This window comes from Terrapene carolina, unplaced genomic scaffold (assembly GCF_002925995.2).
Source record: "Terrapene carolina triunguis isolate 2854851 unplaced genomic scaffold, T_m_triunguis-2.0 Scaffold234, whole genome shotgun sequence".
Taxonomy (NCBI): Eukaryota; Metazoa; Chordata; order Testudines; family Emydidae; genus Terrapene; species Terrapene triunguis.
Genome location: NW_020664585.1, coordinates 283666 through 301206, shown reverse-complemented (window position 1 = coordinate 301206; position 17541 = coordinate 283666). Strand labels below are relative to the sequence as shown.

At 44.7% G+C, this 17541-nt stretch overlaps 1 long non-coding RNA gene and 1 other non-coding gene across 2 annotated transcripts; both read right to left on the bottom strand.

Annotated features, from left to right (window-relative positions):
- Positions 1-1399: 1399 nt before the first annotated feature.
- TRNAV-UAC lies at positions 1400-1471 on the bottom strand. The gene has a single exon. It is a non-coding gene; the product is annotated as a tRNA-Ala (tRNA).
- A 10035-nt stretch (positions 1472-11506) lies between these two features.
- Positions 11507-16858, bottom strand: LOC112104530. Its single transcript, XR_002907919.2, has 2 exons — positions 16581-16858; positions 11507-16288 (listed from the first exon to the last, which is right to left on the bottom strand). It is a non-coding gene; the product is annotated as an uncharacterized LOC112104530 (long non-coding RNA).
- Between the last annotated feature and the right edge of the window lie 683 nt (positions 16859-17541).

Below are 17541 nucleotides of genomic sequence, written 5' to 3'. Positions count from 1 at the left end.
TTTGACTGCGTAGATAGTTAACCACAAGCAAACGGAAATTCCAGACTCCCTTGAATGTAGAAGAATTTTTATCCTGGTTCATAGTAAAGTTTGGCAACAACTTTCCTTATTTCCTTTGTCATAGTCAATTTTAGGGTGACATTTTGCAAAAGTCTATTACATTTAAATTAAAACTGCAATCAGTGTGAAAGTCTTACTCCTCCTCTGGAGTCTTGATAAAATATAATGCTCTAATTATCGTAAAATTGAGCATTTAAAATAGCATCATGTCAGTATAAGAATCGTAGATTGTCAGGAAGTGCAGAAAGGGTTGTGTGTTCTTTTAACAAGTTTTTTTGTTAGAAATCATTTGAGTAAAAATGTGCTACACCTTTAGAAATAGGCTTGTTTGCCACAATATCAACTACTAGACTTCATCTTTATGTGGTATACATTTTCATACTTCCATGTACTGGAGAAATATAGGGTAATGAATATAGTCTGTAAATGTAAGGGCAACTTTCTGGAAAGGCTAAAAAAAATTGAACTGCATTTACATTAGAAGTCTTGAGTTTTTGTGCTTGGAATAACAAAATGACCTGAAGAAGAGCTCCATGTAAGCTAGAAAGTTTGTCTTTTTTCACCAACAGAATTTGGTCCAGCAAAAGATATTACTTCACCCACCTTGTCTCTCTCATATCCTGGGACCAATATGGTTATACTACATTGCAAGCAAATTATTTTGTTTTTAAAAATGCTAACTACACATTTCCATAGTCCTCAATGTGGAATGTGATTTGCTAATTTTGAAAATAGAGGGGTAACAGACAATAGAAGGGATTGAAGATGTCTTACTGAATCTGTGCAGTACAACTTTGTTCAAGATAATAACACACTATTCCAGGTAAGTGCAGCTGATGCATATATTTACCTGGAAGTACATTTTTTTTGACAGCTTCCTGAATAGAAGTGGTGTTTCATATAGCATCCATTTTAGATCAGAGCTTTAATTCATTTTATTTATATATTAGGCAAATAATACCTACATTCCTACCTGAGTACAACTTTGCCCCAGCTACTGAAGTACCGACTACAAAACTCTTATCTTAACTTCCTGTGTTCTAACACAAATGTACCAATGACACGCCAAATGCTGGTATCAGTGTACCAACATGTCTATAGCAAATAAGCCAGAAACAGGGACACCTATCCAAATAAAATAAATATAGGGAGATATACCTATCTCATAGAACTGGAAGGGACCCTGAAAGGTCATTGAGTCCAGCCCCCTGCCTTCACTAGCAGGACCAAATACTGATTTTGCCCTAGATCCCTAAGTGACCCCCTCAAGGACTGAACTCATAACCCTGGGTTTAGCAGGCCAATGCTTAAACCACTGAGCTGTCGCCCCCCAAAACAATGGAGATGCTGGGGATTGAACCCAGGGCCTCATACATGCAAAGCATGCACTCTACCACTGAGCTACATCCCCTTCCTTCCACATAACAATCTTGTATCAAACACATCTATATTTACTGCTATAATCTAGAATAGCCCTTTAAAATGCAAAGAAAGTTAAGTAATGTTAGATACTTAAACATAATCATAACATAACCCCAACTATACATATAAAATGATGGGGTCTAAATTAGCTGTTACCACTCAAGAAAGAGATCTTGGAGTCATTGTGGATAGTTCTCTGAAAACATCCACTCAATGCGCAATCAAAAAAGCTAACAGAATGTTCGGAATCATTAAGAAAGGGATCGATAATAAGACAGAAAATATCATATTGCCTCTATATAAATCCATGGTAAGCCCACATCTTGAATACTGCCTGCAGATGTGGTCGCCCCATCTCAAAAAAGATATATTGGAATTAGAAAAGGTTCAGAAAAGGGCAACAAAAATGATTAGGAGTATGGAACAGCTTCCTTATGAGGAGAGATTCATAAGACTGGGACTTTTCAGCTTGGAAAAGAGACGACTAAGGCGGGGGGGGGTATGATTGAAGTCTATAAAATCATGACTGGCGTGGAGAAAGTAAATAAGAAAGTGTTATCTACTTCTCATAACACAAGAACTAAGAGTCACCAAATGAAATTAATAGGCAGCAGGTTTAAAACAAACAAAAGTGAAATATTTTTTCACACAACGGACAGTCAGTCTGTGGAAGTCTTTGCCAGAGGATGTTGTGGAAGCCAAGACTATAACAGGATTAAAAAAAGAACTAGATAAATTCATGGAGGACAGGTCCATCAATGGCTATTAGCCAGGATGGGCAGGGATGGTGTCCCTAGCCTCTGTTTGCCAGAAGTTGGGAATGGGCAACAGGGGATGGATCACTTGATGATTACCTATTCTGTTCATTCCCTCTGGGGCACCTGGAATTGGCCACTGTCAGAAGACAGAATACTGGGCTAGATGGACCTTTGGTCTGACCCTGTATGGCCGTTCTTAAGTAAAGGCATATGTAGTGCCTTTTTGTTTGAGGTCTGATCATATGGCCTGATCTCTGATCAATCTTGAGTTCTCCAAAACAATGCAATTTTTATAATGGATAATTCAGTGATATGCACTTTTGTCTTGCTCTTCTCTTTGCTCTGTCTTTAAAAGGAAATTTAAATGATAATACTGTTAATGCAAGGCTGAGTTTTAACACACACATCAGGAAATTCCAAAATTAGGGTACCAGCATAACCCAGTAACCCTGCACATGTGAATAAATATTAGCAGCATCTAAAATAGATCCTTCCTGTATAGCTTATAGCCAAGTATTATAATGGATTCCTATTTCCCAAAAAAGTATTTGGGATGGATTCACCAGTCTGCTCTGTCCTGTCTGCTGCTCAGGTGCTAAGTGGGCAGATTCCAGTCACAGTTGGCCAGTGGAGAATCTCCCCTTCAGAAGGGGAACTGGTCACTGTGTAAGGCTGGAAGAAGCCACAGAGTTGGCTCCTGCATGAGTTCCTTCCATCCATCTTCAGTAGGGAGAGGAAAGGGGAGGGGAATATGTTGTGGGGGGAGGGCCATAGCAGAACTGCTCCTATCCTCAACTGACCTCTTAGGGTTCCTGTGCCAGTAGAATGGAAATTAAAGCAACTGGAGGCCTGCTCTAAACTTTGTTGGGACTGGGCAGCACAGGATCACGGAGCTGAAACTCGTTCCCTGTGCTCTCACCTTCCAATCACTCCCAAGTGTAGCCCTTTGCATTACTTACTAACAGAGCTGTGTGGAGGACAGAATTCAGATTTATTAAGAATTCTGAGACTTCTAAATTTGGCCTTCTGAATTGGAACAAAAATTAAAAATTTTGAAACTTGCCAAAAGAAAATTACCATTCCACCCCTCAAAAAAATCATTTTGGGGCAATCAAAATTGTTTCCATTTTGACTTTATTAAAATTTTGTACATTATATACATTATGCACATTTGTATATTATACAGAACTACAACATTTTTAACACAAGATACTTGTTCTTCAAACAATTTTTTTATTTAGAAATGTCAAACGTTCAGTTGGATGTTTTGACACTGGTACCTTCCTGGTTTTCTTCTGAAATTGAATTCCAGCAACGCTGACTTAATTTGCAACATGTTTCAATTTAGACAGAACTACGTATTCTTTAATGGAACCATATTCCATCAGTAGTTCTTCAAATGATTGTACATGTCCATTACACTAAGGGTATGTGTGTGCACGCGCACATCTCATGCACCAGGGATGGAGAGTTTCCCTAGCAGCAATGCCTCTGAGGTGGCCACACCTGTGCTCCACAGAGTAGAGCTGACCTGTCAATCCTTTTTACGCTCTGTGGTTGGAGCAGGCTGTCAGCTTCTTGGAACATGCAGTTAGTTTGTTTTGGTAGTTTGAGGACCGAAAAGTGAATACAACTAACCCCTCTGTCTTACCTACTGTCCTCTACTGTTCATAAATCAGTGGGCTCTGGTTCCCCTGGTACTAGGCAGAGCTCAATGTCTAGGTCCCTGAGCTTCAAACCCTGCTCTGTGGGTCACAACCCTCTCTCACTGCCTGAAGTGCTTGGATGAGGGCTACGTCAGTGTCCAATTTGCTGACCCGACACTAAGAACACCTCAGATATATCCTCACAGAGATTGCCCTTTCCCTGGTATTGAGACCATTGCAGTCAGTTGGAGGGAGTTCCTTCCTGGCCAGAAGTACTCCCTGGCCTTCCCAGAAGGCCGGGAAAGGAGCTCCCCTTCACCAGGGCACTACTGTCCTGGAAGAGATGTAAGTGCTTAGAGCTGCTTGGGCCTGTGAAGCCAAAGAAAGGGAAAGCTTCCACATTATCATAGTCCTCCATGCAAGCCTCTTCATCTACAGAGGCTAGGCCCTCTGGTACTGAAGGCAAAGCATGCCTTTCAGCTCCCTGATACCACTTCCGAAGCCAGGGAAAACAACTGGACTTGGACTTTTGCAAGCTATCAGTCAAGGAACCTCTTCCTCTGCCTTCAGGCAAGGACCTGAGATTGCAAGATCACAGAAGGGTGTTGGACCTGAACCTCAGGCATTACACATCATAGCCTGGTTTCTTGGTCACTAGATCCTGAGGAAGTACATAATTCAGAAGCAGTCCTCCACAAGGGCTACTTAACTTAGTAAGTGAAAGCAGTTCTCTATCTGGGGAACTAGCCAGGGTGTCACCTATGCAGGTCATAAATCAAAAGATTTTGGACTACTTGTTGCATCTAAAAGATCAGGTTTGGTGGTGAGCTCCATCAAGGTGCACGTGGGCACAATCTCAGCATGTCACTCTCATATCACAGGGAGATTATTCCACTTATTAGGGACCCTGCCCCACAATGGGAATTGAATTTAGTGTTATCAGCTGCTTTGGATCCCACTGCTGCTCATGGTCACATCTTTCAGCAAAAGTGGCATTTTTAGTCGCCATCACGTCTATGAAGGACACAGAAGAACTGCATGCCCTAGTAATGGACTCTCCATACATTTTTTTCCTGAAAGGTACAGCTTGGCAACATCCTAAATTCCTCTCCAAACAGTATCTGATTTTTCATCTCAACTAGTCTGTATCTTCACCAGTTCTGTCCAAACCCACATGCTCATACAGACAAACAAAGACTTATTACTCTGGATGTTTAGCTGAACCCTAGCTCTTTACTGAGCCCTTCTTGGGTGCTGAAGGAGCTGGAGGTCCTGTGGGGGGAACACTGGACGCATTATGATGACACACCACACAAGGGGACTGAATTAGGTTTGCACAGGCAACATTAATTTCCGCATTTCCTAACTTTTAAGGATTTTAACTGTGCACGTGCCCATGCATGCACTCATTTGCTCATAGGTTTTACAGAAAGCAAAGGGGGAAAACCAAATTCCATCATGTTGACACCCACAAGGGTCATTGGCAGAGTTGGAACCTCTAGATCCGCCACACAGAACTCTGCCATTTGTGCTAATGGAATAACTGATAGCAGCGGTAGGTTGTCACCCACCCTGCACTAGAAGGCACAGGACACATTGCCAGTGGGTTTCACAGATACCTGCAGTCAGCAGAAGAATGGTGAGAATCAGGAATCTTAGATTCCATTCTAAACTCTGGAGGGAGTGTGCTCTAATAGGTATAGACCCTTCTGCCCCACCCCTTCCAACCTATCACATCTTGTTTCTTTACTCCTTGGCTCCTAGTCCCATTCCCCTCCCTAGCCAGTTCCAGTGTCCCATCCCCAGGCTTCTCTTTACCCAGTAAAACCCAGTCTCATCCCTGTGGACTCTTGTCCTAGTCTGTCCCCTTTCTCCCCACAAATCAAACTTATCCCAGTTTATTTCCTCCTCACCCATAATTGAATGAGACCCAAAAAGTAACTTGGGCCTGCATTTTTAAAGGTATTTAGGCATTGCTGCGCTCAGTGTTGCAACTACTAACTGACTTAGGAGCCTAAATCTCAGGTTCAAAAGGGACTTAGGTCAGTTAGGTGTGGCAACATTGAGTGAAGCAATGTCTAAACACCTTTTAAAAATCCAGGCCTCTCTTCTTTAATTAGAACCCCACAGAGGAGTGTCACTGTTATAAAAGAGCTATAAACCAGGCACTTGATACTGTAGCCAACCAAATTAATAATGAAAGCAGGCCAGTGCAAGAATATAACTAAAATTAGAGTAGTGGACTGTATTTCTTAACAACCACTATAAGGGTTGAAATAACATCAAAGGGTACATAGACACACACAACATCCAGTGGAGCCACTAAATGAATGCTGTCCTGAAAAAAACAGACCCAGTGAAGCTGGGAAGAACTTAAAGTTTAGGGGAGTTGCCATCACCTTCCAGGTAGATGCAGCTTGATACTTGCTCTCCTCAGATGAAACATGATCAATATTGAAAAAAGTAAAAATAAATAACCTAGATGCTGCTTGCATGACTTAAGATGGACTTGAACACAAAGAATGAGGATGAACCTTAATGTTCCCAATGGACTCTATCGTGTGACTTGGCAGCATAGCTAGGCCTGGCATGAGCTAGTCTAATTTGTTAGACATAATATTATAGTGTGCAGCCTTCCTATCTCTTCTGTTTTAATCACCTATCTTAAAATGTTGCATGCTTTCTTAAAATCACTGGATGTTGTCCAGCCTGTGCAATTACTAAGGCTGGGAACCTAAGATAAACAACAGGCTGTAATCAGGGAATTTTAAACACAGTGGTGTACAGTTACGCTACATTCTCTTACCTTTACAGAGAACAAGAATTCCAGTCATAGAATCAGAGAAGATTAGGGTTGGAAGAGACCTCAGGAAGTCATCTAGTCCAACCCCCGGCTCAAAGCAAGACCAACACCAACTAAATCATCCCAGCCAGGGTTTTGTCAAGCCGGGCCTTAGGATGGCTTGACAAAGGAATCTCTAAGGATGGAGATTCCACCACCTCCCTAGGTAACCCATTCCAGTGCTTCACCACCCTCCTAGTGAAATAGTTTTTCCTAATATCCAACCTAAACCTCCCCCACTGCAACTTGAGACCATTGCTCCTTGTTCTGTCATCTGCCACCACTGAGAACAGCCAAGCTCCATCCTCTTTGGAACCCCCTCCTTCAGGTAGTTGAAGGCTGCTATCAAATCCCCCTCACTCTTCTCTTCTGCAGACTAAACAAGCCCAGTTCCCTCAGCCTCTCCTCATAAGTCATATGACCCAGCCCCTGGATCATTTTCATTGCCCTCCGCTGGACTCTCTCCAATTTGTCCACATCCCTTCTGTAGTGGGGGGCCCAAAAATGGACACAGTACTCCAGATGTGGCATCACCAGTGCCGAATAGAGGGGAATAATCACTTCCTTCGATCTGCTGTCAAAGCTCCTACTAATTCAGCCCAATATGCCATTAGCCATCTTGGCAACAAGGGCAGACTGCTGACTCATATCCAGCTTCTCATCCACTGTAATCCCAAGGTCCTTTTCTGAAGAACTGCTGCTTAGCCAGTCAGTCCCCAGCCTGTAGCGGTGCATGGGATTCTTCCATCCTAAGTGCAGGACTCTGCACTTGTCCTTGTTGAACCTTATCAGATTTCTTTTGGCCCAATCCTCCAATTTGTCTAGGTCATTCTGGACCCAATCCCTACCCTCCAGCATATTTACTTCTCCCCCCACAGTTTAGTGTCATCTGCAAACTTGCTGAGGGTGCAATCCATCCCATCATCCAGATCATTAATAAAGATGGTGGGGAGGGATAGCTCAGTGGTTTGAGCATTGGCCTGCTAAACCCAGTGTTGTGAGTGCAACCCTTGAGGGGGCCATTTAGGGATCTGGGGCAAAAATCTGTCTGGGGATTGGTCCTGCTTCAAGCAGGAGGTTGGACTAGATGACCTCCTGAGGTCCTTTTCAACCCTGATATTCTATGTTGAACAAAACCAGCCCCAGGACTGACCCCTCAGGCACTCTGCTTGATACCAGCTGCCAACTAAACATCAAGCCATTGATCACTACCCATGGAGCCCAACAATCTAGCCAGATTTCTATCCACCTTATCCAATCCATATCCATATTTTAACTTGCTGGCAAGAATACTGTGGGAGACCATACCAAAAGCTTTGCTAAAGTCAAGATATATCATGTCCACCATTTCCCCCATATCCACAGAGCCCGTTATTTCATCATAGAAGGCAATCAGGTTGGTCAGGCATGACTTGCCCTTGGTGAATCCGTGTTGACTGTTCCCAATCACCTTCCTCTCCTCCAAGTGCTTCAAAATGATTTCCTTGAGGACCTTCTCCGTGATTTTTCCAGGGACTGAGGTGAGGCTGACCGGTCTGTAGTTCCCCAGTTTCTCCTTCTTCCCTTTTTTAAAGATGGGCACTATATTTGCCTTTTTCCAATCATCCAGGACCTCCCCCAATCGGATGAGTTTTCAAAGATAATGGCCAAAGGCTCTGCAATCACATCAGCCAATTTCCTCAGCATCCTTGGATGCATTAGATCTGGATCCATGGACTTGTGCATGTCCAGCTTTTCTAAATAGTCCTTAATCTGTTCTTTCACCACTGAGGGCTGTTCATCTCCTCCCCATACTGTGTTGCCCAGGACGGCCGTGTGGGAGCTGAACTTGTCTGTGAAGACCGAGGCAAACAAAGCATTGAGTACTTCAGCTTTTTCCACATCATCTGTCACTAGGTTGCCTCCCCCATTCATTAAGGGTCCCACACTTTCCCTGACCTTTTCTTGTTGCTAACATACCTGTAGAAACCCTTCGTTACCCTTCACATCCCTTGCTAGCTGCAACTCCAGTTGTGGTTTGGCCTTCCTGATTACACCCCTGGCATGCTCAAGCAGTATTTTTATACTCCTCCCTAGTCATCTGTCCTTTTTGTGTTTAAGCTCACCGAAGATTTCACTGTTAAGCCAAGCTGGCCGCCTGCCATATTTGCTATTCTTTCTGCACATTGGGATGGTTTGTTCTTGCGCCCTCAATAAGGCTTCTTTAAAATACAGTCAGCTCTCCTCGACTCCTTTCCCCCTCATATTAGCCTCCCAGGGGATCGTGCCCATCAGTTCCCTATGGGAGTCAAAGTCTGCTTTTCTGAAGTCCAGGGTCTGTATTTTGCTGCTCTCCTTTCTTCCTTTTGCCAGGATCCTGAACTCGACAATCTCATGGTCACTGCTGCCCAGGTTCCCACCCACTTCTACTTCCCCTACCAATTCGTCCCTGTTTGTAAGCAGCAGGTCAAGAGGAGAATGGCCCCTGGTTGGTTCCTCCAGTAGTTGCACCAGGAAGTTGTCCCCAACACTCTCCAAAAACTTCCTCGATTGTCTCTGCACTGCTGTATTGCTCTCCCAGCAGATGTCACGGTGATTGAAGTCCCCCATTAGAGCCAGGGCCTGTGTTCTGGAAACTTCAGTTAATTGTCCAAAGAAAGCCTCACCTACTTCATCCTCCTGGTCTGGTGGTCTATAACAGACACCCACCATGACATCACCCTTGTTGCTCTCGCCTCTAAACTTAACCCAAAGACTCTCAACAAGCCTTTCTGCAGTTTCATACTGGAGCTCTGAGCAATCATACTGCTCTCTTACATACAGTGCTACTCCTCCACCTTTCCTCCCCTGCCTGTCCTTCCTGAACAGTTTATATCCATCCATGACAGTGCTCCAGTCATATGAACTGCCCCACCAAGTCTCTGTTATTCCAGTCACATCACAGTTATTTGACTGTGCCAGGACTTCCAATTCTTCCTGCTTGTTTCCCAGGCTTCTGGCATTCATGTACATGCACCTAAGATAACTAGCCGATTGCCCTGCTTTCTCAGTATGAATCAGGAGGCCCGCCCCCATTGCAACCTCCTCCCGGTATTTTCTCCCGGTATCCCACTTCCCCACTTACCTCAGGGCTTAGGTCACCATCTTGACAATGCTCCCTTGGTTAAGAGCTTCTAAGTAGGTAGTGGCATAGTTGGTTCTAAATGTGGCTTGTGTTCCACATTCAACATGTTTGATATAGTTAATAACCATAGCAGGTCATGATGTATCATGAGTGTCAGTGGCCTAGGCTGTCACACGGTGATCGTGTAGCTAGCTAACTATCATTATTTTGCTGTATAGAAAAGACGTCCCAATTGGGTTGGCTGTTACCTAACTCTTTTCTCAGGACGGTATCCCAGAAAGTATCCCCATATTTGCTGCTGTCTGGGCACTCTATCCCCTGCTAAGGCATGGTGCAGATAGTGATCTATCTTTTTAGAGAATGCACTGATTGTAAACAAGCCTAGGTTGCAAGGCTAGCACTCTTCCTCTCCCCAAAAAACATAGCAGCTTTCTCACAACACAGACACATGGACTTAACTGGATCAGATGAATGTCATGAACTGGTTACAAAACAGTAATGTAGACTGGGTCTCAGAACATGACAAAGTATGGATTTAATAAAGTAAGCTGCTCACAGTCACTTTAATTAGAAATCATACTGCAGCTAAAAAGGGCTTTCACATCACTGCCTTTCACATGCAAATTAGTAAACATTCCAAGCATTAAAAACTTATTCCTGGGAGGCTCTCTAGGGTGGGAGTCTCTACTAGGAAGGGATGTCCCTAGAGTTCTCAAACCCTTTGTAGTTTGGGGTGCATTCTGCACTGCTACTGATTCAGGCTTTGTCCCCCAATTAAGGCTATCTTCTGCACACAAGAAGTAGTTGCTTGGTGGGGGTGAGGAAGGGAGGAGAGACTCTTCCCTTACTCCTCTCTTCCTCTTTCCTTAAAAGCAGAAGAGAGAGACCTTGAAGGAAGGAAGCTGAGCTGCTCAGGAGCAGATGCCTCTTGGGATGGGAGAGTAGCTAAGACCATCACATTTGTCACAGGGCAGAGGAAGGAGGAGAGCAGGCCTTGAGCAGCTGCACTCCTGGTAAGCTGGCACACTTTGCATCCTTCAAACAACCATTGTCCTACAAACAATGGCTTATTGGAGGGAAAGAGAAGAGAAGCTGCTGCTGCTCCCACTGAAAGCCTTTTCGGTTCCAGAAGAGCAGGTAAGGCAGCAGAGTCCTATTAGGGTTGGCCTAAACTAGTTAAACTTGGGGAAGAGGAAAGCAGCATCAGGATTCATTGAATATGTCAGATTGCATGAGTATGGACTATTTCCCACCTCCCGCACCATGCCCCAGGGGAAGCTAGTTACAGATGGCAAAACTGGTTTAGTTGATTCACACAGGGAGAAACATCCTTTTAGAAGTAGGTTTTACAGTTAGAAACCATTATGCTCTGTCAACTAGAGTGCAACAAAACTCAGGTGTTCCATCTGCTGGTCATTTGTCATGTATTGGTAAGTTTGAAGATTAAGAGGTAGGGATGTCCCTTTCCATTATTTATCGGAGGGAAGTGAAGGGGAACTACTTAAAGAAGGGATCCTATATCTGAGTTGGTCGTAAAATCAGAAGATGTCAACCTAGAGATCAAATATCTAATCACCCTTTTGGTAACAACTGCACACACCAAGAAATGTCTAGATGCCAAGCGCACTTTTTGGCATTGTATAAATAAAAATAATACAGTACATATACCAAGGGGTAAAATGCCATTAAAAGAAATTAGTCTTTTATTTGAATTTCTAAGTGCGAAAATTACATACAAGTCAATAGTTCAAGGTGTATCAAATCAGAATGGTATTTACTTAACTTGTGGCTATAGTCTGAAAGGTGACCAAAAATAGAGCTTCATGGGATTCCATGATTCTCTCATGCCTACCTAGCTAGCCTCTTATAAGGCACTATACTATCTGAGCATGTATCTATACACAGTGAGCCTGAAAAATGAAATCCAGCTTGTAAACTAAGCAGATGCTAGCACTGCAGACTGCAGTGGGATGTGGAAGTCAGACGAGTTCTTGTTGGCTTGTGCATCATCAACCATAATCGAGTTCCAGTTGCAGTATTTTTAACTATTGTGTTGATGACTCTTCACCTCAACTAGAATTCAGCTCACTCAAGAGTCAGATATCTATGACAATGTTTTAGAGGCATCTTATAAATGCCTAATCACCACATAAAGCTTGGATACTATTGTGATGGGCACAGTACAAGAATCTAGATGGATGGGCACTGAAAAGTGACTTAGCAGAGCTAACGAGTAAATCCCATTAAAATCTTTCTTTAGTTAAGCAACTATGTGCAACTCTGAATACAACAAAGGGGTTCTCTGAGTGATTGCACATGTCCATTCACTGTACGTGAGTGTGCGCCTCATGCACAGTTATTGGAGAACTTTTCCCCGCAGTGGTACCTGTTGGGGCAGCTCAAGTGCCCGCTACATCTGTGCATCACCATGTGCCAGTATAAGAGGGCGGAGCCGCCCCTGACCCCCTCAGTTCCTTCTTATCGCCAGTGATGGTTGTTGGAGCGCTTCCATCCAGTATTACGATGGCAAGTTTATTTTCCTCGCCCTTTTTGTATATAGTTTGTTTCTCATTTAGTACTTAGTAGTTAATTAGATATAGCGTAGCGTTAATATTAGGTTTTAGTTGTTTGGGTCCCTTTTGGACCAAGTCTGATTATTTGATACTGGGACTGGAGCTGTGTCTCGCTCGCTGGAGTTCAAGTCCTGCTGGTCGTGTGCCAGACCGATGCTGGTCTGTGACCCACATCCCAGCTGCCTAAGATGTCTGGGGGAGTCCCACATCAGTGACAAGTGTCACATTTGCAGATGATTTAAGCCTTGCTCAAAAAGAGACAGAACAGTGAGATTTGTCACCTTATGGAGGTGGCACTTTGCCCTCCCTGGGAGTCGTTGGGTTTAGAGCGCACTCCAAGTGCGGCACTATTGATGCAACGTGTGCTTCCTGAGAGGTCTTTGGCACCACATTCTGTCTCTGGTACTGAAGAGGAGACAGATCTGCCAAGGACACAGTACTTCGTCCAGCAAGATCTTCATAACAGAGGCCAGATAAAAGCAAGATCTCTGGGAGGGATTCTGAGGAGAAGCGTTCCCCACAGTACGCCTCTGCTGCAATAGGGGGTGTGTCTACTCCAGAACCTGTGCCATGTCTGCCAAGGCCAGCCCCTGAAGTTTCTATTTGTCAGACCCAATCCTGATACCAGCAATGCCAGAAGCATATACTGTCGCCAGAGAATTACTTAACCTCTCAATACCAATGTCCCTGGTGATGCAGGAAGGGTTCCAGCCAGTACCAGTGTCTGTAGTGCCTATGCCAGCTCCGCAAGAGCATGGATTACTGATGCTGCTCCTGGTGCCTCGGAGGCCAGTGCACTCCAGGGTCAAGCGGTTGTTAATATCCCCGGCACTGCTGTCTCTGGGTTCACTTACCTGTCTCCTGTCCACATGGGTTCTGCTCCTCCATTACCGTAGGACTCAGTCATCTTTGTTGGACTTGGAAGTGGAGTCTTTTGTGTCTCATACCAGACAAGAACTTTACCTTCCATCAGAGCCCTGGACGTCCCCGCAGCGGACATGTCACAAGGGACAATGGCATGCACAACCATGGGGCCCACCGTCACCAGGTCTGGCCACCGAGGGGTGTCCCTCCCTCTGCTAGGACCTTTCCTCACCTGAGTCTATTTCCTCAAGGATGCACCAAGATCACTGGCATCACAGGAAACTTTCTCTGATGCCTGGTACTGAGCAACTAGAAGTTGCTCAGGCAGTTCCTACACCGCAAGTGGCAAACCAGCCATTGCCTCAGCATCCTGGTGTGTCATTTCCTTATCACCTGATGAGGCTGTAGAGATGGTGAGCAATTCTCCATCACCAGGGCATTACAATACTCACCAAGAACGGCTTAAAAGGGTGGCCTTGGTTTTAGACATTCAAGTGGAATCGGTCTGTGACAAATCCCCCATGCTAGTGGATACTTTAGCTTCTGTGAGACCTGCCAGAGTGGTACTTCTGAGGTAATGAAGCAATTCTGGAACTGGTTAAAACACTTTCACAGACCCCTTCTTCCCTCCCGCCTACAGCGAAATATGCACAGAGGAGCTACTGTGTCCCTTCTAAGGGCTTCAAACCCCTCTACTCTCACACACCCCCAGGCCCTTTGGTGGTGGCAGCAGCTCATGAGCAGGAGAGTCAGGGTCACCAAGCATTGACGCCAAAGAGTAAGAAATCAGAGAGGCTGGACCTGTTTGGTCATAAACTTATTCAACAGAAGGTCTGCAGCCAAGAATTGTTAACCAGCTAGCCCTCCTAAATTGCTATGATTTTACCCTATGAGAAAACATCCTGAAGTTTAAAGACAGGCTACCAGAGGATTCCAGGCAGGTTCTCACTCATGGTAGAGGAGGGTAAGCGGGGGTGCAAGGACAGCTATTCACAACAGTTAGGATGCTGCAGACTCAGTAGCTTGTTCCATGACATCTGCTATTTCTAAGAGGAGAAGTTCATGGCTGCAATCTTCTGGTCTCCCTCCTGAAGTACAGCAGACCATCTAGGATTTGCCATTTGAGGGTCCATCCCTCTTTTCAGAAACGATGGACAATAGATGGCATAGCTTACAAGATTCCAGGGCAATACTGAAGTCCCTTGGAATTTATACACTGGCAATGAAGAGGAAGCAATTCTGGCCCCAGAAGGCTCACAGATATCAGAGCTTTATACCTCAGCCCCAAGACCTGCCAAAAAAAAAAGGGACAGGAATTATAGAAATTGACCACCGCCTCTCTCATCTGCGACAGCAGATTCCTCTCAACCAATGGCCCAGTCTAAACATGCATTTTTGACAGGCTTGTCAAAGGCAGCGTATCAATACTTACAGATGAATCTGTTCCTACCCTTACCTTGGCCTATTGTCTTTACGACTTCCTCTGTGCTTAGACTCATGTCACATCAGTTCGGTGGGTCCTAAGCATGGTGGATGTGGGATATTGACCTCAATTTGTTTCTATCCTCCCCCTTCTCCATCCCTCTTCAAGGACCACTCTCAGGAGACCGTTTTACAACAGGTTTAATCTCTCCTTCCAGTGGGTGCAGTAGAGGAAGTTCCTCTACTCCTCAGGGGGAACAGTTTTTATTCCTGCTATTTCCTTAATTCCCAAAACAAAAGGGGGTATTTTAGATCTAAGGGAGTTAAACAAGTACCTGAAGAAAATGAAGATCCCCATGGTTACCCTAGCTACCATCATTCCTTCCCTGAACAGGGCCACTGGTATGCTGCCCTTGACTTAAAAGACACTTACTTCCATATAGTGATCTGTCTAGACCACTGGAAGTTCATCATGTTCCTAGCAAATGAAACACATTACCAATTTACACTACTTCAATTTGGTCTGTCAGCAGCAGCCCCTTGAGTTTTCACAATGTGCAAGGTAAGGTAGTTGTATATCTGAGAGGATTGGGAATCCGTGCACTTCCCACCTGGATGATTGGTTGGTGACAGACTGGCTGAACTCTCAAGTGCTATCCAGTGTGGGTATCATTCAGTCCACCCTCAATGTACTGCGTCTATTACTCTGTCAAGTCAGATCAATTCTAAAAACCTGTGCAAAGAATAGTTTATCAGAGCACTCCTGGATGCTATACAAACCAGAGCATTTCTGCCCCCGTCAAGGTTCCAACTGCTCTGAGATCTGGTACTGGATCTAAAAGCACATCCCATTACTACAGTGCATGCTTGCCTCAGACTTCTGGGGAACATGGCAGCATGTACCCACATGACGTAACACACCTGATTATGCCTCAGGAAGCTTCAAGGATGCCCCCTGTTGTCATCGTCTAGACAGAGAAATTTGCATTGCAGAGGTAATTTTGTCCTCTCTGGACTGGTGGACAGACCCTCAGACTGTTTGTATGGGAGTGCCCTTCATTTCTCTGCAACCAACGCTTATGTGGGTCACGGATGCCTCGTCCCTGGGTTGGGGGGCACCTATCGGAACCCTACAAACTCAAGGGTAGTGGTCCTTGCAGGAGCTGAGGACTCATATTAATGTCAGGGAACTATGTGCTATCCATCTATCCTGCTCTGCCTTCTAGCCATATATTCTGGGAAAAAAATCTGTTAGTGTTAAAGGACAATATAGCAACTATGCTTTATGTAAACAGACAGGGAAGGGCATGTTCCTCCCAACTGTGCCAGAAGGATACCTCCCAGGAGAGCAGAACACATCAGTAGATCAGCTGAGCAGGTCTTTGTCCCCTCACCATGAATGGTCACTAGGTCCAGATGTGGCTAGGCTCATCTTCCAGCTCTGGGGAAACTTCTCACATGGACCTGTTTGCAACAAATGCCTCCTGTTCTGCTGCTGAGAGAATTCCAGACCTGGGTCTTTGACAGATGCTTTTCAGCTATCACGGATGAACTCACGGCTGTTTGCCTTTCCTCCGATTCCATTAGTACCCAGAGTCCTATTCAAGATCAAGCAGGAACATGCTTGCTTCATTCGAATGGCAGCAGCATGGCCTCGACAATGCTGGTTCTTGAAACCTTTTAGTGGGGCCTCCTACCTCCCCCATTAGATTCAGATGTGATTTTTTCAGACCACTGCAGTCTACTCAACCCCAACCTACAGGCCCTCCATTTAACTGCGTGGATACTTCCCGGCTAACACCACTAGAAAGGACTTGCTCAAAAGACATTCACAAGGTGCTTCTGAACAGGAGAAAGCCTTCAACTAGCCAAATGGAAACATTTTTCTACCTGGTCTCAACAGAGAAGTGTCTCTCCAGTGCAGGCTCCCATTAACCAGATTGGATTATCTGTTGCACCTAAAACAGCAAGGCCTGACTGTTAGTTCTACTGAAGTACATGTGGCAACGATTTCAGCGCTACTACCCACTGGAGGGTAGTAGATCACTTTTTCTCCCACCCCCACAACTATCAGATTTCTAAAACGGTTGGATAGATGATACCCTCTAGTACAAGAACCTGTTCCCCATGGGATTTAAACCTTGTGCTAACAATATTAACAAGGCCTTCCTTTGAACCTCTTGCCCCACGCTCCCTCCTCCACCTTTCTATGGCATCCTGGTTGGTTGCAATAACCTCAGTAAGGAGAGTGAGTGAACTGAGACCCTTGGTTTCAGAATCTCCTTTTACAGTTTTCCATAAGGATAAAGTTTACCTCTACCTTCACCCAAAATTCTTGACAAAGGTAGTTTCCAATTTCCATGTTAATCTGGCAATTTATTTATCAACATTTTTCCTGAAGCCTCACATGCACATAGATGAACAGAAGCTGCATTAGGTGGATGTGAGGAGAGCATTGTCCTTCTACGTGGATTGCACCAGCCCTTTTTAGATCCTCACAAAGTGATTTGTTGTGATGCTGGACATGGTGACAGGCAAACTGGTTTCCACTCAGAAGATTTCCTCTTGCATTTATTTGTGCTACCAGTTAGCATGTCACCCCCAGACTGTTGGCTCATTTGACTAGAGCACAGGCAGCTTTTCTAGCACAAGTACCTACTGAAGACCTTTGCAAAGCACCAACCAGGTCCTCGGTACAAACTTTTGCTGCTCATTATGCCATTTCCCATCAATCCAGGAACTATGCCAGTTTTTGACGGATTGTTCTACAATTGCTGTTCAGATAGACTCTGAGCCTGCCTCCATGTTAATCTGCTTGTGAGTCACGTACAGAGGAATTGGGGATTGGTCC